The sequence below is a fragment of the Canis aureus genome, chromosome 1, assembly GCF_053574225.1.
Source record: "Canis aureus isolate CA01 chromosome 1, VMU_Caureus_v.1.0, whole genome shotgun sequence".
Classification (NCBI taxonomy): domain Eukaryota; kingdom Metazoa; phylum Chordata; class Mammalia; order Carnivora; family Canidae; genus Canis; species Canis aureus.
The window spans coordinates 81203524-81227716 of NC_135611.1; the positions used below are offsets into that span (position 1 = coordinate 81203524).

General features: G+C 38.3%; 1 long non-coding RNA gene across 3 annotated transcripts in view; it reads left to right on the top strand.

The window, feature by feature from the left end:
- Positions 1–24193, top strand: part of LOC144318838 (uncharacterized) — a 107810-nt gene that overhangs the window by 56964 nt on the left and 26653 nt on the right. For 2 of the 3 annotated variants that reach the window (XR_013384820.1, XR_013384823.1), the window contains exon 3: positions 2328–2457. This is a non-coding gene — a long non-coding RNA (uncharacterized LOC144318838). Of the gene's footprint in view, positions 1–2327; positions 2458–19124; positions 19193–24193 lie in introns of all 3 variants that reach the window. The other variant, XR_013384821.1, reaches the window with a different exon arrangement.

Genomic DNA, 24193 nt, shown 5'->3' on the forward strand with positions numbered 1-24193 from the left:
TAAGCCACTATTCTGGAGGTCCAAGTCTGAGAGCTGTCAGTTACTCCCAGCCAAGGCTTGAGTTAGTTTGGGAGTACTTAGACTCAAAGTACTTAGCAGCCAACATCAAAGAGATGGCCATGCAGGTGGATAGGGAAGAAGACAGCCCTGCTAGGCTCCTTCATTCCCCTTCGTCCACAGCAAATCCTTCCTGGACCATATGAAGGCCGGTGGTGGTGGTAGGGGGCTTCCTCTAACTTTTCCTCACTCCCTCTCTATTCCCTCCCTGTCCCCACTGTCATTACCCAATACCACAATCACCAATATGTGTGTTTTCAAACAAAATTTAATTAAAAGAGTCTTAATATCACAGTCATCAGTATATCATTTGGAAATACAACCACTTGAGATGATGGATAAGCAGCTTATAGATTTGGGCCAAGTAGTTAAAGGCCATTTGTCCTAGGCCATGGCCCCTTTAACATCTCTTGAGGTTGCCTCTCAGGCATCCTTAGTCTCTCTGTTCTTTCCCTACAGTTTGAGGCTATTTCCCCCTAATGCAGCCATTCTCACTTGCCACTCTGGTTTACCAGTATGGCTCTGTGTGTATCAGAAAGTAGGTTTGCTTTCCCAGCTGACTCCAAACTGTTAATACACTGAATCAATGTCCTGTTCTGTGGAAACTTCCACCCCTGGTGAACATCTGCTTCCTTGAGTGCTGAGAATAGATTTGGTTAGAGTAGGGAAAGAAAAAAAACAGTCCATCTAGTAAAAGCCAGATTACCTCTCCAAAGCAGGTTGGATAAATGCCATGACAGATCACAGGTTAGGGCTTCCAAGTATGCTAACAAGCCTCTGCTCCTCTGGCTGTGTCATTAGAAGGACTTCAGGTTTCTGACTTCCACCTGTCACAACCAATTTGCTCTCTGGAGTAATCTGATTCAGTTATAAAATAAGTAAAGTGGATACATAAAAAAAAGAGTCTAGAAGGAAACAGCAAAATGGCAACTATGGTTTTCTCTAAGATGTAGAACTAAGAGCGGTTTTTACTTTTTTTTTCTACCTTTCTGAATTGCATGACTTTTTAATTTTTTAACAGTAATAAATTTTAGGTTTAAGACCAGGCAAATAGGGACACCTGGGTGGCTCAGTGGTTGAGCATCTGCCTTTGGCTCAGGTCGTGATCCTGGGGTCCTGGGATTGAGTCCTGTATCAGGATCCCCACAGGGAGCCTGCTTGTCCCTTTGCCTACGTCTCTGCCTCTCTCTTTGTGTCTCTCATGAATAAATAAATAAAATCTTAAAAACTAAAATTAAAAACTAAAAATAAATAAAACCAGGCAAATAAAGCTGTCTCACATTTGAAGGCAACAACCACCAACTCAATGCAGAAGAGTGATTGATATGCTGATTTACCTTAGCTAAAGAGAAAATTTCTTAATTAGCCAGTAAATAAAAAGAAAACAGAAAATCAACTATTAATGTGTCTACTTACCAGCATTGGTTGTTAAAATGCTGGGTTCATGGCAAGGCTATACAACTTAAACTTATTGTAGATGTATCTAAATGGCACTTAAGGCTTCAAGAAATAGAGCATCTGACTAAAAGTAGCTTAAATAGTAGAGGTTTATTTTACCTTATAACTAGAATTTGTAGGTAGCACTAGGTTCAGCTTCTTTGTGATTCTTTTAACCTCTTCTCATGGTCACAATATGGCTGCTGTAGTTCCAAACATCATGCCCTCCAGTAACAAAAGCAGGAAGGAGAGTGTTTCTGTTTTGTTAAAGAAGAAAATCTTTTCAGAAGTTTTCTCAGCACATTCCTGTTAGGTCCCATTGATCCAATTGGCTCACTTACTTACCCCTTCTCTGGCAGCAAGGGATGCTAGGAAACTAAATATCTGGTTTCTTCAGCCCGTAGTGGAAAGGAAGGAGTCTCTTTCCACTAAGAGGCATTATGGGTGCATGGCTGTGGGCGAGGCACCCAGGATTATCTGCTACAGCGGAGGATTTAGAGGAAGTCCAGAGAAGAACATTCAAAATTATTAAGTCCTTTACAAAAACCTTCATAACAATCTAATATTTCTTAGCCTGAAGAAAAGAAAGCTAGCAGTCAGGTTAATAACTTACTTTGAAAGTATGACATTTTTATACCACAGATAGCTTCTCACTATCACATACAAAGCACTGTGGCAGGTGCTTTTAAAAATATGAAAATGTCACGGAGGAAGGAAAAATATCTGCTACTTGCTTACTGTATGTAAGTCAGGCAGTTTGGCAGATGATTTAAATAGATCATTTCTTTTAAGATCACTCCTTTAAGGGAGGACTTATTGGGTTTATTTTACAGATGAGGAAATGGAAATCTCAAGGAATCAGACCATTTTTGCCAACCTTCCCTCCTGAGCCCTTTCACCTTGCACCAATCCCATACCAAGCAATGCTCCTTCGAAGGGGAACACAATGGCTGGATTACACAGGTATACACAGAATATGATGCAGTCAAACCATGAGTTTCTGCATTGATAACAGATAGTAGAGGTAAATATGATGATCTCAAAGCAATTAGGTGTTATTTATTTTCCTCTTACATTTACTTAATTTTAATGGTATTTTGAAAGATGAGAATGTCTTTGAAAGTTTTAGCAGAGATCAAGATAGGCACAAGAGGAGTGTGTTTGGCTTATTATAAATAGTTTCTTTTCATATTTATGTTGTTTTGGTGGTTCAAAAAAGAGTGATATATATTGCATACTTTATTATATTTATGTTATATACTATATATAATGTTTATATTCAACATAATACTGGAAGTCTTAGCCACAGCAGTCACACAACAGAAAGAAATAAAAGACATCCTGGGGCACCTGGATGGCTAAGTGGGTTGAGCAGCTGACTCTTGGTTTCTGCTTAGGTCATGATCTCCTGGACCAAGCCCTGCATTGGACTCTGCGCTCAGATTCTCTCTCCCTCTCCTGCCAGTTCACGCATGCACATTTATTAATAAATAAATAATAATAAATTATTTAATAATAAATAAATTTATTTAATAAATAAATAAATAATAAATATAATTAATTTAATAATAAATTAATAATAAATTAATAAATAAATAAAATATTTAAAAAGAAGGCATCCAATTTGGTAAGGATTTTAAGAATTTTAAAGGCATGTTTTGTTACTTTCTAATTCCCATTTCTTTATATAGACCTGTTTTTCTCTCTCTGAAAGCTTTTAGAATTGTAACTCTATCCCATCTGATTAAAACTTTGTGATGTTCTTTACTGGTATGGAACATATATTTTATCCATTATGCTTCACACTCAATATCCCCTTCTACCCTAAATTTTCATTCTTTATTTCTGAAAATGTTTCTCATATATTTCTTCAATAATTTTTCTTTAATTTCTCTGTTCTCTCTTTCTAGAAGTCTGTTAGTACAATGTAGAATCATGTTTGATCCTCTCATTTTCTTCTCTTTTCTATCCAATTTTCCATCTCACTGACTCTCTGTTCTAATTTCTAAAAGATATCTCCACTTTATTCTCCAACTACTCCATTGATTTTTATGTAACAGCAATCTGATCCTCTTTTGGATATAATAATTCTCCCAAATCTCTGAGGATGTTAATCCTTCTGATCTTGGTATTTACTATTTTTCCCTGGGGTTTCCTCTTATTCCTATCTGTTCTTGTCTCTATGCTTAGAGGTTGTCTCTAAATGCCTGGTGATCCTTGATTTTCTAAACATGTTGAGTGAAGGCCTTGAAAACTGATTGGAAGCTCTTTGTGCAAGTGGTATGGTAGACTTTCCTAGAAAACAATCTGACTATTTTGTGAAGAAATACCCGATTGTCAATATATGTGGGTCTTTTTTTAAAAGCCAGAACAGAGAGAAATCCAATCTTCAGTATAAAAAAGTATACAAAGTATACAATTCTGATAGGTTGTATCCTTGGAGGTGAGTGGGAGGAATGGGATCACTCAGTTAATATCCCTCTTTTTCAAAGACTTTTTTTTTTTTTTAACTCATGAGAGACACAGAGAGAGAGGCAGAGACACAGGCAGAGGGAGAAGCAGGCCCTATGCAGGGAGCCCAACGTGGGACTTGATCTCGGGTCTCCAGGATCACAGCTTGGGCTGAAGACGGCGCTAAACCGCTGAGCCACCTGGGCTGCCCTCAATATCCCTCTTTTTCTGCTACTCCCCATCTAACAATGTATCTGAAAATCTTGAGTTCCTTGGTTTAATTCTCAGGTCAATAAATCTTCAGTATTTTTCCTGGGATTGTATCTGATTGTGTGAGGGCAGCAAGAAGACCTGTATGATCTAAATGCTTTTAAAATCGGGATCCCTGGGTGGCGCAGCGGTTTGGCACCTGCCTTTGGCCCAGGGCGCGATCCTGGAGACCCGGGATCGAATCCCACGTCGGGCTCCCGGTGCATGGAGCCTGCTTCTCCCTCTGTCTGTGTCTCTGCCTCTCTCTCTCTCTCTCTCTGTGACTATCATAAATAAATAAAAATTGAAAAAAAATATTAAAAATAAATGCTTTTAAAATAGATGCTTAAGCAGTTTTGTATCTCTGCCTCCAAATATAATCAATTTCACCAATTCCTGAGCCTTTCAGGGGTATGGAGGCATGAATTAGCTTCCTTTTTTGTTTATGCCTTACTTATTCAGCTTTCTCTGGTTTTCCAGTAAGTTAAAGCTTGTATATCTACTATTAGGGATCTAAAACTTAAATGATATCTCTTATCCACTAGTATCCCTAATGGCATTTTCTTTGACCTTTTGGGTGTATTCTCTTTGTTAGTTCTTTTCAGCAATTATTTTGCCATCATTTAACTGTGGTTTCAGGAGGCAACAGAGAAATATGTGCATTCAGTCTATAATGTTTAAACAGAATCACATCTAATATTCTACATGCTTTTAGTTTACATAGTTGGCCATATTGAAGAATACAATTTAATATGCTATTCTTTTATGTATTGTTTTATTTATTTATTTTTGTAAAGAGAGAGAGAAAGAGAGGAGAAGGGGAGGGCAGAGAGGGATAGAGAGAGAGAATCTTAAGCAGGCTCTATGCTCCGCGAAGAGCCCAATATGAGGCTATATCTCATAACCCTAAGGTCACGACCTGAGCTAAATTCAAAAGTCAGATGCTCAACCAACTGAGTCACCCACTCAGGTACCCTGTCTTTTATATATTATTTTTTAAAGCATTTTTCCAGGATAATATATCACTACTTTTTGAACACTGGCATGATAGTCACATAATTCACTCTTATTTCAAGTATACAATCTTCTTGTCTCTAATTAGCCTCTCTCTCTCTGTCTCTCCCACCCAAGCATATGTGTATCTCTGTGTGTATGATATATGCATGATGGTTCTAAGAAATGCTACTAAAACATTTGAATGTAGGCAGAATCAATCATTTCACATTTATCTTACGGTTTTATGGAAATAATGTTCATAATCTTTGAAGAAGGAGAAAATGAACTTCATTTAGCATTAGGAAAAAATTGATCTTCTATCTTGTCAGTTATATCTGGTGAGGGGTATAAATGCTGTTGGATTTAGGTGCTTTAAAAAAAACTGTATTGGGCAGCCCAGGTGGCTCAGCAGTTTAGGCTGCCTTCGGCCCAGGGCATGATCCTGGAGTCCCAGGATTGAATCCCATGTCGGGCTCCCTGTGTGGAGCCTGCTTCTCCCTCTGCCTGTGTCTCTGCCTCTCTCTCTCTCTCTCTCTTTCTGTGTGTGTGTGTGTCTCATGAATAAATAAATAAAATCTTTAAAAAAAACACCTCTGTATTACTTTTGTTTCTTGTTTGGACTGCTTTTTGCGTTTCTGGTCCTTTCACATTTGATATTTAAGACACACAGAGCCAGCTTTTTTTTTTTTTTTAATTTGGGTGTACACATTCCATTTCTATAAATCCCAGAGGAGCCAATATGTGTATGATAGTAAATTATGGTCATGGAAAATATATTGTAGTTTTCAAAAATCATTAAACATCATGAAATTCTAATCAGTAAAAAAAAGTCACAGGCCCTATTTCTATTTACCAAACCACCAAAAAACCCAAAATAGATGTGGCTGCTTCCACTCCTCCACTTTTTAAAAAAATTTTATCTATTTATTCATGAGAGGCACAGAGAGACAGACAGAAAGATGCAGAGACACAGGCAGAGGGAGAAGCAGGCTCCATGCAGGGAGCCCAACGCAGGACTCGATCCTGGGTCTCTAGGATCACACCCCAGGCCGAAGGCAGCACTAAACCGCTGAGCCACTGGGGCTGCCCTCCACTTTTTTGTTTACGTTATTAAACCATCTTTCCTTGAACCTGAGACTCCTTCTTTCTAACTTGGGAGTTTGATGGCTGTTGACAATGTTGCCTGTGTCTTGCTGCCCTACCTTTGCTATGCAAAATAATAGAGGGCAAGAGACCTGGGAAATATAACAGATAATCATCATTTAACTATGAGACATTGTTATCTAGAAAGAGCTATATTCTATACTAACACCAATTCTATATATCTTCCCCATCAGTAAAATGGATTCAGAGGCCAATTTGAAGTTAAACAACGAGAAGAATAGATAAGGTGAATGTTATAAGAGAATATGTTTGACAAAATGCCTCAGAGATGCTTTCCTTGTGCAGATTACAAGATTGTCTTAGAGACAAGATGTAATAAGGATGGGAACTTTTCCTGAACAGAAAGATGTCTGTGCAAAGTTTCAATCTTCTGAGAACAGAGCACTGGTAACTGGTGCCCTTATAATCACTTTCCTTAGAAGTAGGTGTTGGAAGCAGTAATGACCAAGTAAACTTGGATCAAATCATAAAAACAAGGGAGAAATTACAATTATGTGGAAATGGTAGAATTCTGAGTTTCATCAGAATTGAGAGTGTCAGAATGGAGGAAGGGAAAGCTACAAAATAATCATAAATATGCTCCCACTATAAGAAAACACTTTTAAGGGAACACAGAAAGGAAGATGATTAAATGGCCAGGGAGAAGGGGATTCTATAAATAAAATTCTTTCCTTTCAATTGGGAATGTTTCTGATACAGAAGAAAGTTCTTAAATGTACTTAATGATGTACACAACTAGTGGTGAATTTAGATTCTTAAAGAACAAGCACAGAAGTTATTGCCCTTATAATCTCTGAATTCCAGGAAGCTTGGACATAGATTAGTACACAATTGAAGTTGCTAAGCTCCTTAGCTTGAGCGTTTTGATTAGTTATTAAAATATGCTGCCTTTTTTTTTCAGCCAGGAGAAAGAATCTAGAATTACCCTTCCACCATAAACAACTAGAAAACTGGACAAAATATGGGAAACACCTATTTTTAGATATTAGATATAAGGCAACAGTTGACTTTATCTCTGAGAAAAGAAAAATAATAGAGATGAGCCCCCTTCCCATTGCCTAGGTTTTCTCTCTTAGGATAATTCTTAGACTATGACACAGAAAGAGTCTGACAATCTTCTGGGATTAAGGAGACAGAGATTAGAATTCAGGCAATTAGAATTTATAGGACAGAGTACCAGAGAGGATAAAGCTACTTGGAGAAAGAACTTCAGAAATTTGCATGAAACTCCCTCATGTTTTGACAAAATACCAATATGTAAATATATAGGATGAGACCATATGAAGCTGGAAAAGAGCAGCTTCCAAGGAAGGAACAATTACTGGGGAGCTGTAAGATGAAATGTCCCTATACCCACACGTTAATTATTAGAGTTTCTTCCATCTAAACTAGAGACACTTCACTGAATACAAAGGACATTTGGTAGAGACTCCATGAGGGCTATACCTTAGAAATGGGACTATATTAACTCCAGAAAAAAAGCTTCTCTAGACTCACCCTAAAAAGACGTTTCGATAATCTTAAAAGGATCAAACTAACCTTCCAATAAGTTACCTACTGTTCAGAAAATATTTAACACTTTTTTAAGGCATACAATGTTCATCCCCAAATACTATGAAATTCCCAAGATCTAGTATCCAATAAAAAAATGACTAAGGAACAAGACAGTGATGTCTACTCTTGGCACTTTTAGTCAATATAGTATTAGAAGTCCTAACCAGAGCAGTTAGGCAGAAAAAGAAATAAAAGTCATCCAAATTGGAAAGGATGAAATAAAACTGTCACAGCTTGCATATGACATAAAAATCCTAAAGACTTTACCAAAAATTGTTAGAACTGATAAATTTAGTGGTTTTAGAATACAAAATCAAAGTATTAAAAAATCTATTGCATTTCTATACATTGATAGTGAATTATCAGAAAGAGAAATTGAGAAAGCAATTCCATATACAATCCTAGCATCAATAAAAATAAAATACTTAGGAATAAATATAATCAAGGAGGTAAAGACCTGTATACTGAAAACCATAAAACATTGGTGAAAGAAATTGGAGACAGGGGCACCTGGGTGGCTCAGTGGTTGAGCTCTGCCTTTGGCTCAGGGCATGATCTCAGGGTCCGGGGATCAAGTGTTGCATTAGGGTCCCCGCAGGGAGCCTGCTTCTTCCTCTGCCTATGTTTCTGCCTCTCTCTACAGAGAGTCATGTCTCTCATGAATAAATAAATAAAATCTTAAAAAAAAAAGTAATTGGAGACAAATAAATATGAAGATATTGTATGCAAATGAATTGGAAGAATTAATATTGTTAAAATGTTCATACTACCCAGAAAAATCTACAAATTCAATGCATTCCCTATAAGAACTCCAATGGCAGTTTTTCACAGAAATAAAAGAAATAATCCTAAAATTTGTTTGGAACCCCAGATAGACAAAGCAATCTTGAGAAAGAAGAATAAACTGGAAACATCATTTTTCCTGATTTCAAATTATGTTACAAAGTTATAGTAATGAAAACAGTGTGGTATTTCCATAAAAACAGAACAATAGAACAGAATAGAGAGCCCAGAAATATATCTATGCATGTATGATCAATTAGTTTATGACCAAGGAGCCAAGAATATGGAAAGGACTGTCTCTTCAATAAGTAGTATTGGGAAAACTGGACAACCACCTGTCAAAGAATAAAACTGGACCATTATATTAAGGCATATACAAAAATTAACTCAAAATAGGGCAGCCCCGGTGGCGCAGTGGTTTAGTGCCGTTTGCAGCCTAGGGCATGATCCTGGAGACCCTGGATTGAGTCCCACGTCAGGCTCTCTGCATGGTGCCTGCTTCTCTCTCTGCCTGTGTCTCTGCCTCTCTCTCTCTCTCTCCGTGTCTCTATGAACAAATAAATAAATAAATAATCTTAAAAACAAAAACAAAAATTAACTCAAAATGGATTAAAGACTTGAAAATAAGCCTCAAAAACGTATAACTCCTAGAATAAAACAGGTAATAAGCTCCTTAAGATTGGTCCTGCTTATGAGTTTTTAGATTTGGTACCACAAACAAAGCACGAGACATAACAAACATTGGTGATGATGTGGAGAAGAGGGAAGCCTCATACACTATTGGTAGAAATGTAACTGGTGTAGCCACTATGGAGGAGCTTCAAAAAATTAAAAATAAGACTACCATATGACCCAGCACCTCCACCTTTGGGTATTTATCTGAAGAAAACAAAAACACTAACCTGAGAAGGTATCTGCACCCCCATGTTCACTGCAGCATTACTTACAATAGCCAAGACATGAGAGCAATGAAAGTGTCCATTTGCAGATGAATGGATAAAGAAATGTGGTATATATATTCATTATGTTGTACACCTGAAACTAATAGAATGTTACATGTCCATTTTACCTCAATAAAAATAAAATTTGACAACTGAACAAATTGGCTTGGGAAAAGGATACTGTAAGTGTGACTTTCTCACCAGAGTGTGAAAGACTTAAGTATCCACAAGCAAATTGTAAGAGAGGATGATGCTGAAAGAGACTTGAAGTATTGCAAACTGAAGATTCACGATGAGAAAATGACTCAAGTGTGGCTATTGACACATCAGTGCTGAGAGGAATTAGTCAGATAAAAAGTATCTAGCTGGCTCAGTTGGAAGAGCATGTGACTCTTGATCTCAGGGCCATGAGTTCGAGCCTCACAATTGGGTGTAGAGATTACTAAAAACAAAAATAAAACAAAACAAAAAAAACATAAACTTAAAAAAAATTTTAAAGGCTTAACAAACTTTGGAGGACATCAAAAATCAACAGTCTGGGGAGAAAATTAAATTAGTCTTTCAGAGAGGACACATGAGACAGTGATGTAGTAAAGTTTGGACGTGCCTGTTGTGGCAGTTTTATTAACATGGCCACAAATTCTTTGGCACTTGTTTTATCTGTGCTTGTATAGACTGCTTCAATCAATATTGTACAGCAGAAGTGACACTGTGTTCTTTGATCACTGGAACACTCATTCTTGGAGCTCTGAGTGGACATTTAAGAAGTCCATCATCCCTGAGGCTGCCGTCTGACCAGGAAGTCCAAGTCACATGGAGAGGCCACATGTAGTTGTTGTGGTTGACAGTACCATCTGAGTATATATTTCAGCCATTGTAGCAGAAGTGAATCCCCTTGCTCAACTGTTTATCAGCACGCAGCCATTCGTGTTACCCCCAGCTGAGGACCCAGACATCATGAAACAGAGAAGAGCCATCCCTACTATGCCTTTTCAGAATTTCTGATCTATATAATCTATGAATTTAGTAAGAAATTTTGCTTTACAGGGCTCCTGGCTGGCTCAGTCAGTAGAGCATGTGACTCTTGATCTTGGAGTCGTGAGTTCAAGCCCTACACTGGGCATAGAGCTCACTTAAAAAATTTTCTTTTTGTTTTACGCCATTGAAGTTTGGGGTCAGTTGTTAGACAACAGATGTTGATCTTTGTTCAGAGCTGTGTTCCCTTAAAATTTATATATTGAAGGCTTTGTATCTCAGAATGTGAACTGTATTTTGAGATGGGACTTTTAGAGGTAATTAAATTAAAATGGGATCATTAGATGAGCCCTAATATAATCCAATTGGTGTCCTTATAAAGAAGAGGAGATTAGGACACAAAGAGAGACATCAGGGACATGCAGGCATGGAGGAAAGACCATGTGAGGACACAGCAAGAAGGAGGAGATGATTTGCAAGCCAAGGAGAAAGACCTCAGAGGAAACCAGACTTGCTGACACCCCGTTATTGGACTTCTGGCCTGCAGAACTATGAGAAAATAAATTTCTATTGTTTAAGCCACCCAGTCTTTGGTACTTTGATATGGAAGATCTGGCAAACTAAAGAAAAATCTTTCTCCCCTCACCACCCTCCCCACCCCATTCCCACCTGACTTTGTCAAATCATTGAGTGAACCTCAGACTCCTCCCCTCCCCTAGTGTTTTGGTGCTAAGCAACTCTCATTTTTATAAAGTCTAGACCTGGACTCCTGATCATACCCAAGGGAATGGCATTCTCTTAACAGAGACTGGATATGAGATTTGGGAAGAACCTGAGGATCTCTCCAATGTGGGCTCACAGGGCAGACAGGACCAGCCTGCAAAGGCAAGCTGATAGAGCAGACACCCCGAAAGAAGCAGGTGAAAGAGATGGGGAAAATTGTTAAAGGCTTCCTTTTTCTAGTCTAATAGAACTTTCTTGAGATCCAGCTATATCCCATATATTCTGAGAGATGATCTGGTATTCTTATCGTAGACTCTCCATTCTGATTAGGTTAGTTCAAGCTGGTTTCTATGACTTGCAACCAGAGTCCTAAATAACCCAAGTGTCAAGTTGGGTCCACCAACAGTGGATATCTTCAGGGTGGGGGCCTAGACAGAAAAATATGATAGGACTCCTGACCTCTGCCCTCACTCCTGGCACACCCAGAAATGACTGGAAAGACCTTTGGTGAGGTCAGGAGGTCTTACATGAGCAAGGGGGCAAGATGAATCAGGAAAATTTGAGCTATTACTGTAAATGTGATCTCATTTGTACTCATAGCTTTGAGTAGAAATTTGAGTTACAGAGAAATACATCAAAAAGAATGATGGAAACTTGTGACAATAGTGTCAAGCAGGCCAAAACCTAGAATGAACTGGGGCTTTAAAAACTGCTAAAGAAAAAAAAAAATGACTTCAGAAAGAAACACAAGAAAAATTGAACCTGCTGGCACGTGTTATGAAATGGTTGGCCAGGGTGAAAAAAATATAATAATAACAAAATAAAACAAAAACATTCTTTCAGGAAGAAGCTATATAGGCCAAAAAGGAAGCTCAGGGAAGGCCTGTGACCCAGCTGTTAATAAAAGAGGAAAAGGAGGCATCCCATGCTTTTTCCTTGCTTATCAATCCTGACCTAAGACTGGTCCCTACGGCTGGGAACCCACGATGAATAGGAGGAAGAGGAGAAGAAATGCTGGGAACCTGGCTTAGGGAGAAACGAGGCAGGTCCACATGCCAGCTAGAAACTGTTCCTAGCCAATGACCCAGGAGCTTACTGTCCCTTTGCAATGGTACATACATCCTGATGAGTAGCAGGTAGGTCCTAATCGGCACATAATCCTCATAGCAACAATGTATATGGTAAACTGAATGAGTTTTCTTAATACATGCCCCTAGAGGAGAATCATACTTCCCTACAGCACTGATGTCAGGCCAGTGCATGAGATTTCCTTTGGCCAATGAAGTGTCAGCAGAAGTGGCATGGGTCATTTCCAGACTTTCAGACCCAGTGTGTGGTTTGCCATTTCTCCTTTTTCTCAGCAATGAGACTGGCAGTGTTCCGGATAGAGGCTGTTCTATCAGTTGGTGTTCCAGGGTAAAAAGCAATATGAGCAAAGCTGTACTGGTTTTCATAAACATGAAGTGTAATGAGAAATAAATCTTTGTGTTAGCCATTGCGATTTGGAGGCTGTTTGTTACTGCAACATAAACCTGCCTTCTCTTTACTCTTAAAACCTGCAAGATTAATAGCACTGGGGATGAGCATAGAGCATTTCTGGTCACCAGGGACAATCTACAGCTCCAGAGGATGGCAGTGGAAGAGTGTTATAGGAAGACCCAAGGCAATCTGCCAGAAGCCCAGGGCCAAGATGGACATGAGAATTGTCTGGAAAAGCAGGACATAAGAAATCCCCTGGAATACAAAGTATATTATTAATTTTTACTTCAACTAAAAACACAACGGGCTGATGATGTCTGATAAAACAGAGGTTATATTAATGAAGAGGGTTTGAGGGGATTTTGAGATTTTGTCTATTTTGTTTTGCTTTTCAACTAGGTCCTGAGCCAAAAGGTAAAGTGAGGATTAAGAGAGTCTTTTTTTTTAATTGAAAAAAATTTTTAAGATTTTATTTATTTGACAGAGAGAACACTGAGTTGGCAGGAGGAGCAGAGGGAGAGGGAAGGGCTTGAACCAGCACCCTGGGATCATGACCTAAGCCAAAGGCAGACACTTAACTGAATGAGCCACCCAGGTGCCCTGGGGATAGAGCCTTGAATGTAGAATCAGGAAACAGTGATGCTCTACTAATGATCCAGGTCACAACCCCCTTTTCACACACTGCCTCTCTCTCCATTATAAAAGCCAGTTCTAACCCTCTATTGAAATAAATTCTACATTGAAGCCTTGCTTTGATTTATGTAGCAACTTTTCTGGGGACAAGAAATATGCCCTGAACCTTTTCGCCTGAGGGCAAGGACCATGTTTGCTCAGGCACCAAATTTCCTTCCCACTATCTGCCTGTCTCCTGGATTGTGAGTGTTCCACATCAGACTTCATCCCAGTCTCACTGCTCACTTCTCAAGACATTGGTACCATCTTGGAATCTTCACCCCACCCCCTGCCCTGTCCTTGCTGGCCCTTTGCCTGGAATAAAACAAGGATTGTTGGGATCCTAGGTCATCTTTCTTTGCTTACCAACCCAAGACCCTGTGTTTGTCTCAGCACTCCATCCATCTGCCCATTCTGGCCCTGCCCAAGTAATTAACTCCTATGCCCAGCTCTTCTTTCCTGCTGCAAAGCTGTGCTCATCATATATGGGCATGTCACAAATCAGGGGAGACTCCACTTTCACAGTAATCTCTGATGTAGGAAAAGTCATTAGGATTCAAAGCTGATGGCCAAGAAAGAATTCTTGATACGTCTTTGGTACAAAAAGGTGGTTTTATTAAAGCATGGGGACAGTACACATGGGCAGAAAGAAATGCACCAGGGTAATGAGGAGTGGCCCATTATATACCTTCAAGTTGGGAGGGGGTTAGGGAAAGTGTCAGTTTCTAAGGAATTTTGGAAGCAAGGTTTCTAGGACCCTGAGGGGGCTGGCTATTGTTGGGAAAAGGCCATTAATTACTGTCTAATAAAACCTGAATCATGAAACCCTTCAGATGTGTATTGGTGGGTCATATGCCTGGGGGATGATTTCCAACATGTGTCTTGGGGGGTTTAGAGATAAAGGAAGTTTCCAATGGGATTTTTTATATGTTCAAATAGACTTACAGGATGCTGAGGGTTGGGCTAAGATTACCTGTTGTCCTTAACAAAGTATTAACATTGAGGCAGTTGAGTCCCTAGAGGAATGCCTCTCTACCAGTTTCAAGGACTTGTCAATAGGCTGTAGGTAGTAAGGAGATCTAATAATATTTCTTCTGCCTTTGCTTTGCACATCATTCTCAACTATTTTTCATGAGTGATCCAAATCAATAGGGAAGAATCCACCAGGGAGGTTTTATTAGCAAGGTCATAAATGCAATTACAAGAGTCCAAGGGACTTCTGGGTGGCTCAGTGGTTGAGTGTCTGCCTTCGGCTCAGGTCATGATCCCAGGGTCCTGGGATTGAGTCCTGCATCGAGGTCCCCACAAGGAGCCTGCTTCTCCCTCTGCCTATGTTTCTGCCTCTCTTCTAGGATTTTTATAGTTTCAGGTCTTGCATTTATGTCTTTGATCCATTTTGGGCTTATTTTTGTGTATGGTGGAGGAAGTTTGTTGGGAGTATTTTTTTAAAAACCATAAATAGCTATTGAATTTGGCCAAGTGTTTTGTCTGCATCAATTGAGATAATAGTATGTATTTATTTTGTCCATCACTGTATTATAGCGCATTACACTAATTGATTTTCAGATGTTGAACTAACCCTAAAATCTTAAAAAAAGAAAAAAAAGAGTCCAAGATGGGGAGGATCCAGCATGATGGGTGTTTATAAGAAAAAAAAAATAGACCTAAGATATGGTCTATTTGACCATGGGAACCAACTGTCTGTTGCAGCTACTAAAAAAGTTATCAAAGGAAAGAGATATTAATCTTCCTCTAAATTATTTTTGCGTGTCTACATCTGGAGGAGATTTTGGGCCCTGACTTGACAGATTAAGGTTGGTCAGGATAGCTGGATTAAAATTTTAACTTCAGCCAAGTCATGAAATTCACACAAAGTTCAAGAGACCATTCTAGATTTATTTATTTATTTATTTATTTTTTATTTATGATAGTCACAGAGAGAGAGAGAGAGAGGCAGAGACACAGGCAGAGGGAGAAGCAGGCTCCATGCACCGGGAGCCCGATGTGGGATTCGATCCGGGGTCTCCAGGATCACGCCCTGGGCCAAAGGCAGGCGCCAAACCGCTGCGCCACCCAGGGATCCCCCATTCTAGATTTAAAAAGACTGAAGATTCATGAAAACCAAATGCAATGTGAGCTCCTGTATTTGATCTGAGATTGAAAAAGAAACAACTGATATGGCATTATTTGAATCATAGGGGAATTTTATATGGTCTGTGTATAATATAATTAAATGTATTAAATTGCTGTTAATTTTCTTTAAAAAAAAAAAGATTTTATTTTTAAGAAATCTCTACAACTCAACTTGGGACTCAAACCCACAACCCCACGACCAAAAGTCATACATTCCACCGACTGAGCCAGCCAGGTGCTGTTAATTTTCTAAAGTGAGATAATGATGGTGTGGTTTTGAAGACAATGTCCTTGTTCTTAGAAGATATACATTGTCATGCTAAAATAGTGAAGCATGAAATGCTATGATGTTTCCAACTTTCTTTCAAATGGCTCAGAAAAAAAAAAGACATATATAAGTGAAATCTAGGTGAAGGATATACAGGTAACTATTATACTAGTCTTTCAACTTTTCTATAGGTATGAAAATTATAAAGAGGAAATTTTATCTTGAGAAACCACTGAAAGAAGAGTAATTTGGGCTTAAATGAAGAATGAAAAAAAAAAGCCAAGAATGTTGTGTTCAATTATTTGAGGAATTGTTGCAGAGGAAAAGAGTGGGGCTTATTCAGAATGTCTCCAAAGAGCAAAGGTAGGATCTAGGCATAGGAGACACCAGAAAGTAGATTTTGGCTTAACATAAAGAAAACCTTGCAGTAAGACTCTCATGCCTTGGCTATAGCCAGCTCCAGTAGCAGAGAGAAGACAATTTTGAAAGTGACAATGTGTTAGTCACTTAATATGATTGTTTTTTTCTACCATAGAATGACTAGCAAAATCAAAGGAGCTGCATGAATTTTCATCCAAGAGCAAGGGAAAGTCCCCACAGAGTGAAAGCTAAGAAAACAATTAAGAGTTTTTAAATTATTCAATAAAGCTTGTTCAAAATACTGAAAGCAACCTACCTAACCTATGCATATATTAGATCAAACAGTGGTGTAAGAGAGGATTCCCTTTTCACTTTTCTTTCTACTCTTAATAGTCAAGATGAAAGGCTTTGTCTTGTGGTTTTATATCTCGGACACCTTCCCAGAACTTTTAGCAACATACAATATACTTAACTAAGGACTGAATTAAAAATTAATTTATATTTGTTGTAATCATTGCCTTCTTTTTAAAGTAACCTTCTGAATTTCCATTTGCGGTAGTCATATATTTTTTCCACTTTAAGTAAACATTTTATAGTCTGAAAAAATATAGTCTGAAAAAATGTAATAAATTAAAAAATCATACCAAGGGGTATACCAATATGGCAAAACCTGTGTGGGGTGAGGGTGGGGGAGTGTTTGTATTTAGGCATTTGCAGTCTGAGTAAGCCCTGGAAGAAGTTCTTTTTCTCTCCTGTATAACTGAAGTGTTAGAGGCCACACACTTGCAAACTCATCTCTAAGGAGAACTGCCTCCTTTGATGAGCCTCTGAAGTTCTCCAGGGTTGATATGGACAGATACCATCTCTTCATGTGGAATAATTCTACAAAAGTAGTCTGTCTTCGTGGTTCTTTTTTTTCTCTCCTGAATATTCTGCAGCTTTCCCTGAATCGCAGTTCTTTGCATGCTGATCTCCAGCCCCCTTCAGTTGCTTTTCTTTGATGACTTTTAAGTCTTTGAAGACTTAACAAATGTTCTAAGAAAAGAGAAGGCTCAGAAATTTCCTTGACTGTGACTTCCATGCAGTATTTCCAAGCCTCAAGAAATGGTTGAGACATCGCATAGTATGGTAGCACCTACATCAGGTTCAGTAGTCTTTACAATCTTTCCTCAGCACTGAATATCATTTGCCCTGTTGAAATACATGGATGCGAGAAGGACATCTTACTTTTTTTGGCCCTCTTCAATTTGTCCTATATATCTCATTTTGTACTATAGGCAAGAGCTTTCTTTCCCTTCAGTGTTAGTAACTTGATGTAATGTGTTTTCCTCCTTTTTCTCTGAAAGGTTATGTGGGACCCAGGAAATTTAGCAAAAATCCCTTACCCTTGGACAAACAGAGCAGGACTGACTCCATTTTGTGCTGCACCCGCCTTGTGCTGACCTGTTTATTGCTTAGGGCACTGCCCCACCCTAGTCAAGCCCAGGGCACACCCTAATAGGAAATCGGCTCAGTGATAGGCCAGTTCAAATGGATACTTTAGGGTAAAATGTAATTCAATCGGCCACCTGCGTGTGGACCCACATGACTGTGCAACTTTCTGCGTATCCCATTGGCCAGTGGCACCTATAAAGCTGCTACGCCTCTTAGTCTTGGGGTCCAAGTCCCTGCTCCGCTGTGTCGGGTATACTTGGACCCAAGCTCGAGCTTGTAAATAAACCCTCGTGTGTTTGCATCGGTGTCGGCTCCTTGGTGGTTTCTCGGGTTCGCAATCTCGGGCACAACAGTTAAAGATGATAGTATTATAGGGCAGCCCCGGTGGCACAGCGGTTTAGCGCCGCCTGCAGCCCGGGGTGTGATCCTGGAGACCCGGGATAGAGTCCCAGGTCGGGCTCCCTGCATGGGGCCTGCTTCTCCCTCTGCCTGTGTCTCTGCCTCTATCTCTAGCTGTGTCTCTCATGAATAAATAAATAAAATCTTAAAAAAAAAGATGATAGTATTATAAATTATAGTACCAATGGGAATCAAAACAAGCCTAAGTAAACCACTGAGCCATCCTGCTTGAGAATACAGTACTCTTGATCCCAATAGAATCAAATGGTCTACCCTATACAAACAAATCCCTCCCTATTCTTTAGTTGCTGCCACTGATTGACCATTCAAATAATAGGGGTGATTGATTTCTCTTGAGGGGCAGGCACCTGGGTGGCTCAGTGGTTGAGCCTCTGCCTTTGGCTCAAGGTGTGACCTTGGGGTCCAGGATTGAGTCCCGCATTGAGCTCCATGCAGGAAGCCTGCTTCTGCCTCTATGTCTCTGCCTCTCTCTCTGTGTCTCTCATGAATAAATAAATAAAATCTTCTTTAAAAAAGATTGAAAGAATAATAACTTCTGTTGAGCATCACAATATAGCATATCTATGTATTTTTTATGTATTTTTGAAATTACAATGTTCATAAGTAGAAAAATAATTTAAAAATTGTATATTGAGCATTTGTATACCTGAAAATGAAAGTATTATCTAACAATGAAAATTCTTGCCTTGTGAAGCAGTAATTTTCCTCTTATAAGATCCTTACAGATGGTGACTAGATGATCACGTTAGAGTTACATATGTGAAGTGGGATGGTGTAACCATTACTGCCTCACGAATTCAATATTATATAAAGTTTCTGTGGCATAAAAGGACAATTTAAATGGTGTATGTACTTTCCTGTGTCAGACAGCCCAGTGAGAAGAAAAAAGGAAGATGATAGTTCTGCCAAAATTTGAGCCAATCAGACAGTACATATTCTGAATTATTACCAGGTTGTATTATTACCAGTTTGTATTAGTAAAACACAAATTATTAAAATATTTTTCTGGTGAAATCTATTTCTCACAGAGATTTCCTCTGAATCTTTCCTGTAAAGCAAAGCTAGTGATGCCTCATAAAAATATGCACGTGGCTGGGTAAGTAAAATTTTCTGAGTACCAAGAACATTCCAAATAATTCATCAAGTATAATAAACATACTGAGGCATGTCAAATTCAAACTTGGATGTGTATTAATGATTCATTTTTAAATTACAGTTGTTTTATAAAATTTTATTTTCGGGGCATCTGGGTGGTTCGGCGGTTGAGCATCTGCCTTTGGTTCAGGGTGCGGTCCTGGAGTCCCAGGATCGAGCCCCACATCAGGCTCCCTGCATGGAGTGTGCTTCTCCCTCTGCCTACATCTCTGCCTCTCTCTCACTGTGTCTCTCAAGAACAAATAAATAAAATCTTTAAATTTTTTTTTTCATTTTAAACACCATATATAAAAAGTTCAGAGGAAAAACCAAGACACTAGAAGGAGGATGCACGTAAAATCTTCCCCTTTGATCATTGGTTTCGCTATTTTGTATTAAAGATTTGTAATGGGGTTGCCTGGAGAATTAAATCACTAGGAATTTTTCACCCAAATGAGCGAGGAAAGCAGTTTTACCATAAGAGTAAAAAAATTTTTTTTCTATATTTTATATTACTCTGTATTGTTTTCAAACCCAGTTTTCCAGTGCCAGGGTTTCAAGGACAACCAAAATCTGATGTTACTCTCTAGATTTGCTTCTCAAAACTCATCTGCCTGCAGTCCTATCCCTGGTTATGTTGGTGTGTCATTATCACACACACACTCAGCACAACCACTTGTGCTTATAGGTTCATGTATATATCTGCCTAGCCTGCAGTTACATTTCCTTTCCCTTCCACCTAGTCCCATTTTATTTACTTTTTAAAGATTTTATTTATTTATTTAGCATGAGCAGGATGGGTGCAAAGGGAGAGGGAGAGAGAATCTCCAGCAGACTCATGCTGAGCAAAGAGCCCAACTCAGGGCTCAATTTCATGACCCTGAGATCATGACCTGAGCCGAAATCAGGTCAGACACTTAACTGATTGAGCCACCCAGGTGCCCCAAAATGTTATTAACTTAGCTGTCTTGTTTTTCCCCCACCCCAGTGGACTCCACACCTAGCATGGAGTCCAGTGTAAGATTTGAACTCACAACCCTGAGATCAAGACTTAAGCTGAAATCAAGATTTCACTTGAACCACCCAGGCACCCCATACCTATTCCCGTTTTATTTTATTTTAGTTTAGTTTTAAAGATTTTATTTATTTATTCATGAGAGACACACACAGGCAGAGGGAGAAGCAGGATCCCCGTGGGGAGCCTGATGTGGGTCTTTCAATCCCAAGACCCCAGGATCACTACCTGAGCCAAAGGCAGACACTCAACCACTGAGCCACCTAGGTGTCCATCTATTCCCATTTTAAAGGAAGGAGTTGTATGGCTCCACTAATACAGTTCTCTCATTTTTAAATTGAGAACCTGTAGCCTAGCAGAACCATTTGAGATTTGCCCAATCAAAAAAGGATAAGCCACATCATCTTCATGAGGTTTGATTGTTCCCATAGCACTCATTTATCTTCCTCTCACATGAATTCCCTCAAAAGCAACATCCATCTACATCTTTGCCAATACTTAATATTGTCAGCCTTTGATTTCAGCCTTTCTAGGGGGGCTGCAGTGGTATCTAATTAGAATTTTAATTTGTATTTCCCTAGTGATTACTAATACTGAAAATCTTTTCATGTGCTTATTTTCAAGTCATTTATTTTCTTTGGCATAGTGTCTATTAAAATATTTTTCCCATTTTTTATTAGGCTATTTGTCTTATTATGGAGTTATAAGTTTTTTCTTTATTTAAAATAGGCTGCATACCCTGTATGGAGCCCAATGCAGGACTTAAAGTCATACCCCTGAGATCAAGACCTGAGGCAAAATCAAGAGTCGGATGCTTAACCAACTAAGCCACCCAGGCAGCCCTGAAAGATTTTTCTTATATGTATTTTGGGTACAAATCCTTTATCAGGTGTATGTTATGCAAATGTTTTCTCCCAGTTTATGGCTTGTTGGTTCATTTTCTTAAAGTTGTCCTTTGAAGAACAAACATTTTTAGTTTTAATGACTCCAATTTGCCGTTTTCTTTTATGGAGTATCCTTTTGGTGTCATATCTAAGGCATTTTTGCCTAATCCAAGATTGCAGACTCATTTTTGTAGTTTTAGTTCTTATATTTAGGTCTACAATCTGTCTTGAGTAATTTTTTGTACATGGTATAAGTAAGAGGGCTAGGTTTATTTTTTTGCATTTAGATATACAGTTTTTCCAGCCCCATTTCATCTGTTTAAGATATTTCTTATCCTTTTGGATTACCCTGGAACCTTTATAAAAAATATATTGACCATATATGTATAATTTATTTCTACACCTTCTATTCTGTTCCATTGATCTATGTCTATATCCTTATGCTAATATCACATTGTCTTAATTACTGAAGCTTTAGAGTAAGTCTTAAATCGGTTAAGGTAAGTCCTTTGACATTGTCCTTTTTCAGAATGATTTTGGCTGTTCCAGTGGCATTTCTCCATAAATCTCAGGATTTTCTTGTCAATTTCTATAAAAGCCTGCTGGGATTTTGATAAGGATTGCATTAAATCAATGGGTAAACTTAGAAGAATTGCCAACTTAACAATATTAAGTCTTTCCCATCCATGAATATGAAATACTTCTCTATTTAAGTATATAATTTCTTTCAACAATCTTACGTAGTTTTCACTGTACAGGTCCTGCATTTCTTTTGCTAAATATTCCTAAGTATTTTGATCTTTTGATAGTATTGTGAATGAAATTGTTTCCTTAATTTCATTTTTGGATTATTCATTGTTAACTCAGAAATAAAATGGATTTTTCTATATTGATTTTGTATGCTCTGCCCTTGTTAACCTAGATTGTTGGTTCTAGTTGTTTGTTTTTTTAATTCCTTCTACATACATGACTCTGTCATCACAAATAAAGATAGTTTTACTTATTCCTTTCCAACCTATATGCCTCTAATATATATTTTTAAAGATTTTATTTATTTATTCATGACAGAGAGAGAGAGAGGCAGAGGTACAGGCAGAGGAGAAGCAGGGAACCCGACACGGGACTCGATCCTGGGTCTCCAGGATCAAGCCCTGGGCTGAAGGTGGCCCTAAATCGCTGAGCCACCCGGGCTGCCCTGCCTCTAATATCTTTATTTCTTACTGCACTGGGCAGAATGTCCAGTAAAATCTTAAATAGAAGTGATGAAAATGATATCCTGTCTTATTCCTGATAGGGGGTGAGGGACAGAAGATAGTCTTTCACTATACTATGTGCAGTATTAATTGTAGGTTTTCAGAAATGCCTGTTACCAGGTGGAGGAAGTTTGTTGGGAGTATTTTTTTAAAAACCATAAATAGCTATTGAATTTGGCCAAGTGTTTTGTCTGCATCAATTGAGATAATAGTATGTATTTATTTTGTCCATCACTGTATTATAGCGCATTACACTAATTGATTTTCAGATGTTGAACTAACCTTGTATTTCTGTGTTAAACTCCATTTGGTTGTGATGTATAATTGCTTTCATATGTTGCTGAGACCTGTTTAATATTTTGTTAAGGATTTTCCTTCTATATTCATGAGGGATATTGGTCTGTAGTTTTCTTGTACTGTCTTTGTGTATGTGTCACTTTTCAACTTGGAAACGATACAGCATGTGTGCACCTTAAGGTCACAAATATAACTGTGAATAATGCTCACTACATTCTCTATACTCATGGAGTTTGCAGTCTTTTTGGAAAAGTCAGAAATGCTAAAAGAAAATAAATGTTATTTTAGATATACAATTATGATTGTGTTTGCTTAAAATTAATAAATAATGTTTTATGTTTGTTTAAAGTTATGGGACCAAATGGAGAGAGGTAGATGGATATTTAAAAGTTTTTTAAATTCCTGTATAATTAAGAGAATGTTATATTAGTTTCAGGTGTATAGTGTAGTGATTCAGCAGTTTTTTGCATCACTTGGTGCTCATGATAAGCATATTTTTAATCCCCTTTACTTTTCATCTACCTCACTCCCCACCCTTTTCTTCCCTCCCTCCCAGTTTCTATAGTTGGGGGTCTGGTTTTTTTGTTTGTCTTGTTTTTCCCTTTGCTCATTTTTGTTTCTTAAATTCCACACATGATTGAGATCATATGGTATTTTATCCTTTTCTGGCCATTTTAAATTGGATTATTTGTTTTCTTGATGTATAGTTGTATAGCTTCTTTATATATTTTGGATACTAACTCCTTATTGGATATGTCATTTCCAAATATCATTTGCTGTGCAGAAAGTTTTTATTTTGACATAGTCCTAATAGTTTATTTTTGCTTTTGTTTCCCTTGCCTCAGGAGACATATCTAGAAAGATTTGCTATGCTTGATGTCAGAGAAATTGCTGCCTATACTCTCTTCTAGGATTTTTATAGTTTCAGGTCTTGCATTTATGTCTTTGATCCATTTTGGGCTTATTTTTGTGTATGGTATAAGAAAGTGGTCCGATTGCATTATTTTGCATGGAGCTGTCCATCTTTCCCAACACCATTTGTTGAAGAGACTCTTTTTTGCTTATTGCATATCATTTACTCTTTTGTTGAAGATTGATCGACCATATTATGGGTTTGTTTTGGAGATTTCTGCTCTGTTCCATTGATTTAAATGTCAATTTTTATACCAGTACCATACTGCTTTAATTACTACAGCTTTGTAATATAACTTGAAGGCTGGGTGGCTCATGGTTGAATGTCTGCCTTTGGTTTAGGGCACGATCCTGGAGTTCCGGGATCAAGTCCCACATTGGGATCCCTGCATGGAGGCTGCTTCTGTCTCCGCCTATGTCTCTGCCTCTCTCTGTGTCTCTCTTGAATAAATAAATAAAATCTTAAAAAAAAAAAAAAAGAAGTCTGGAATTGTGAGACGTCCTGTTTTGTTTTCTTTTTCAAGATTGCTTTGGCTATCCAGGGTCTTTTGCTGTTCCATGGAAATTTTAGGATTGTTTTACTTCTGTGAAAAATTCTGTTG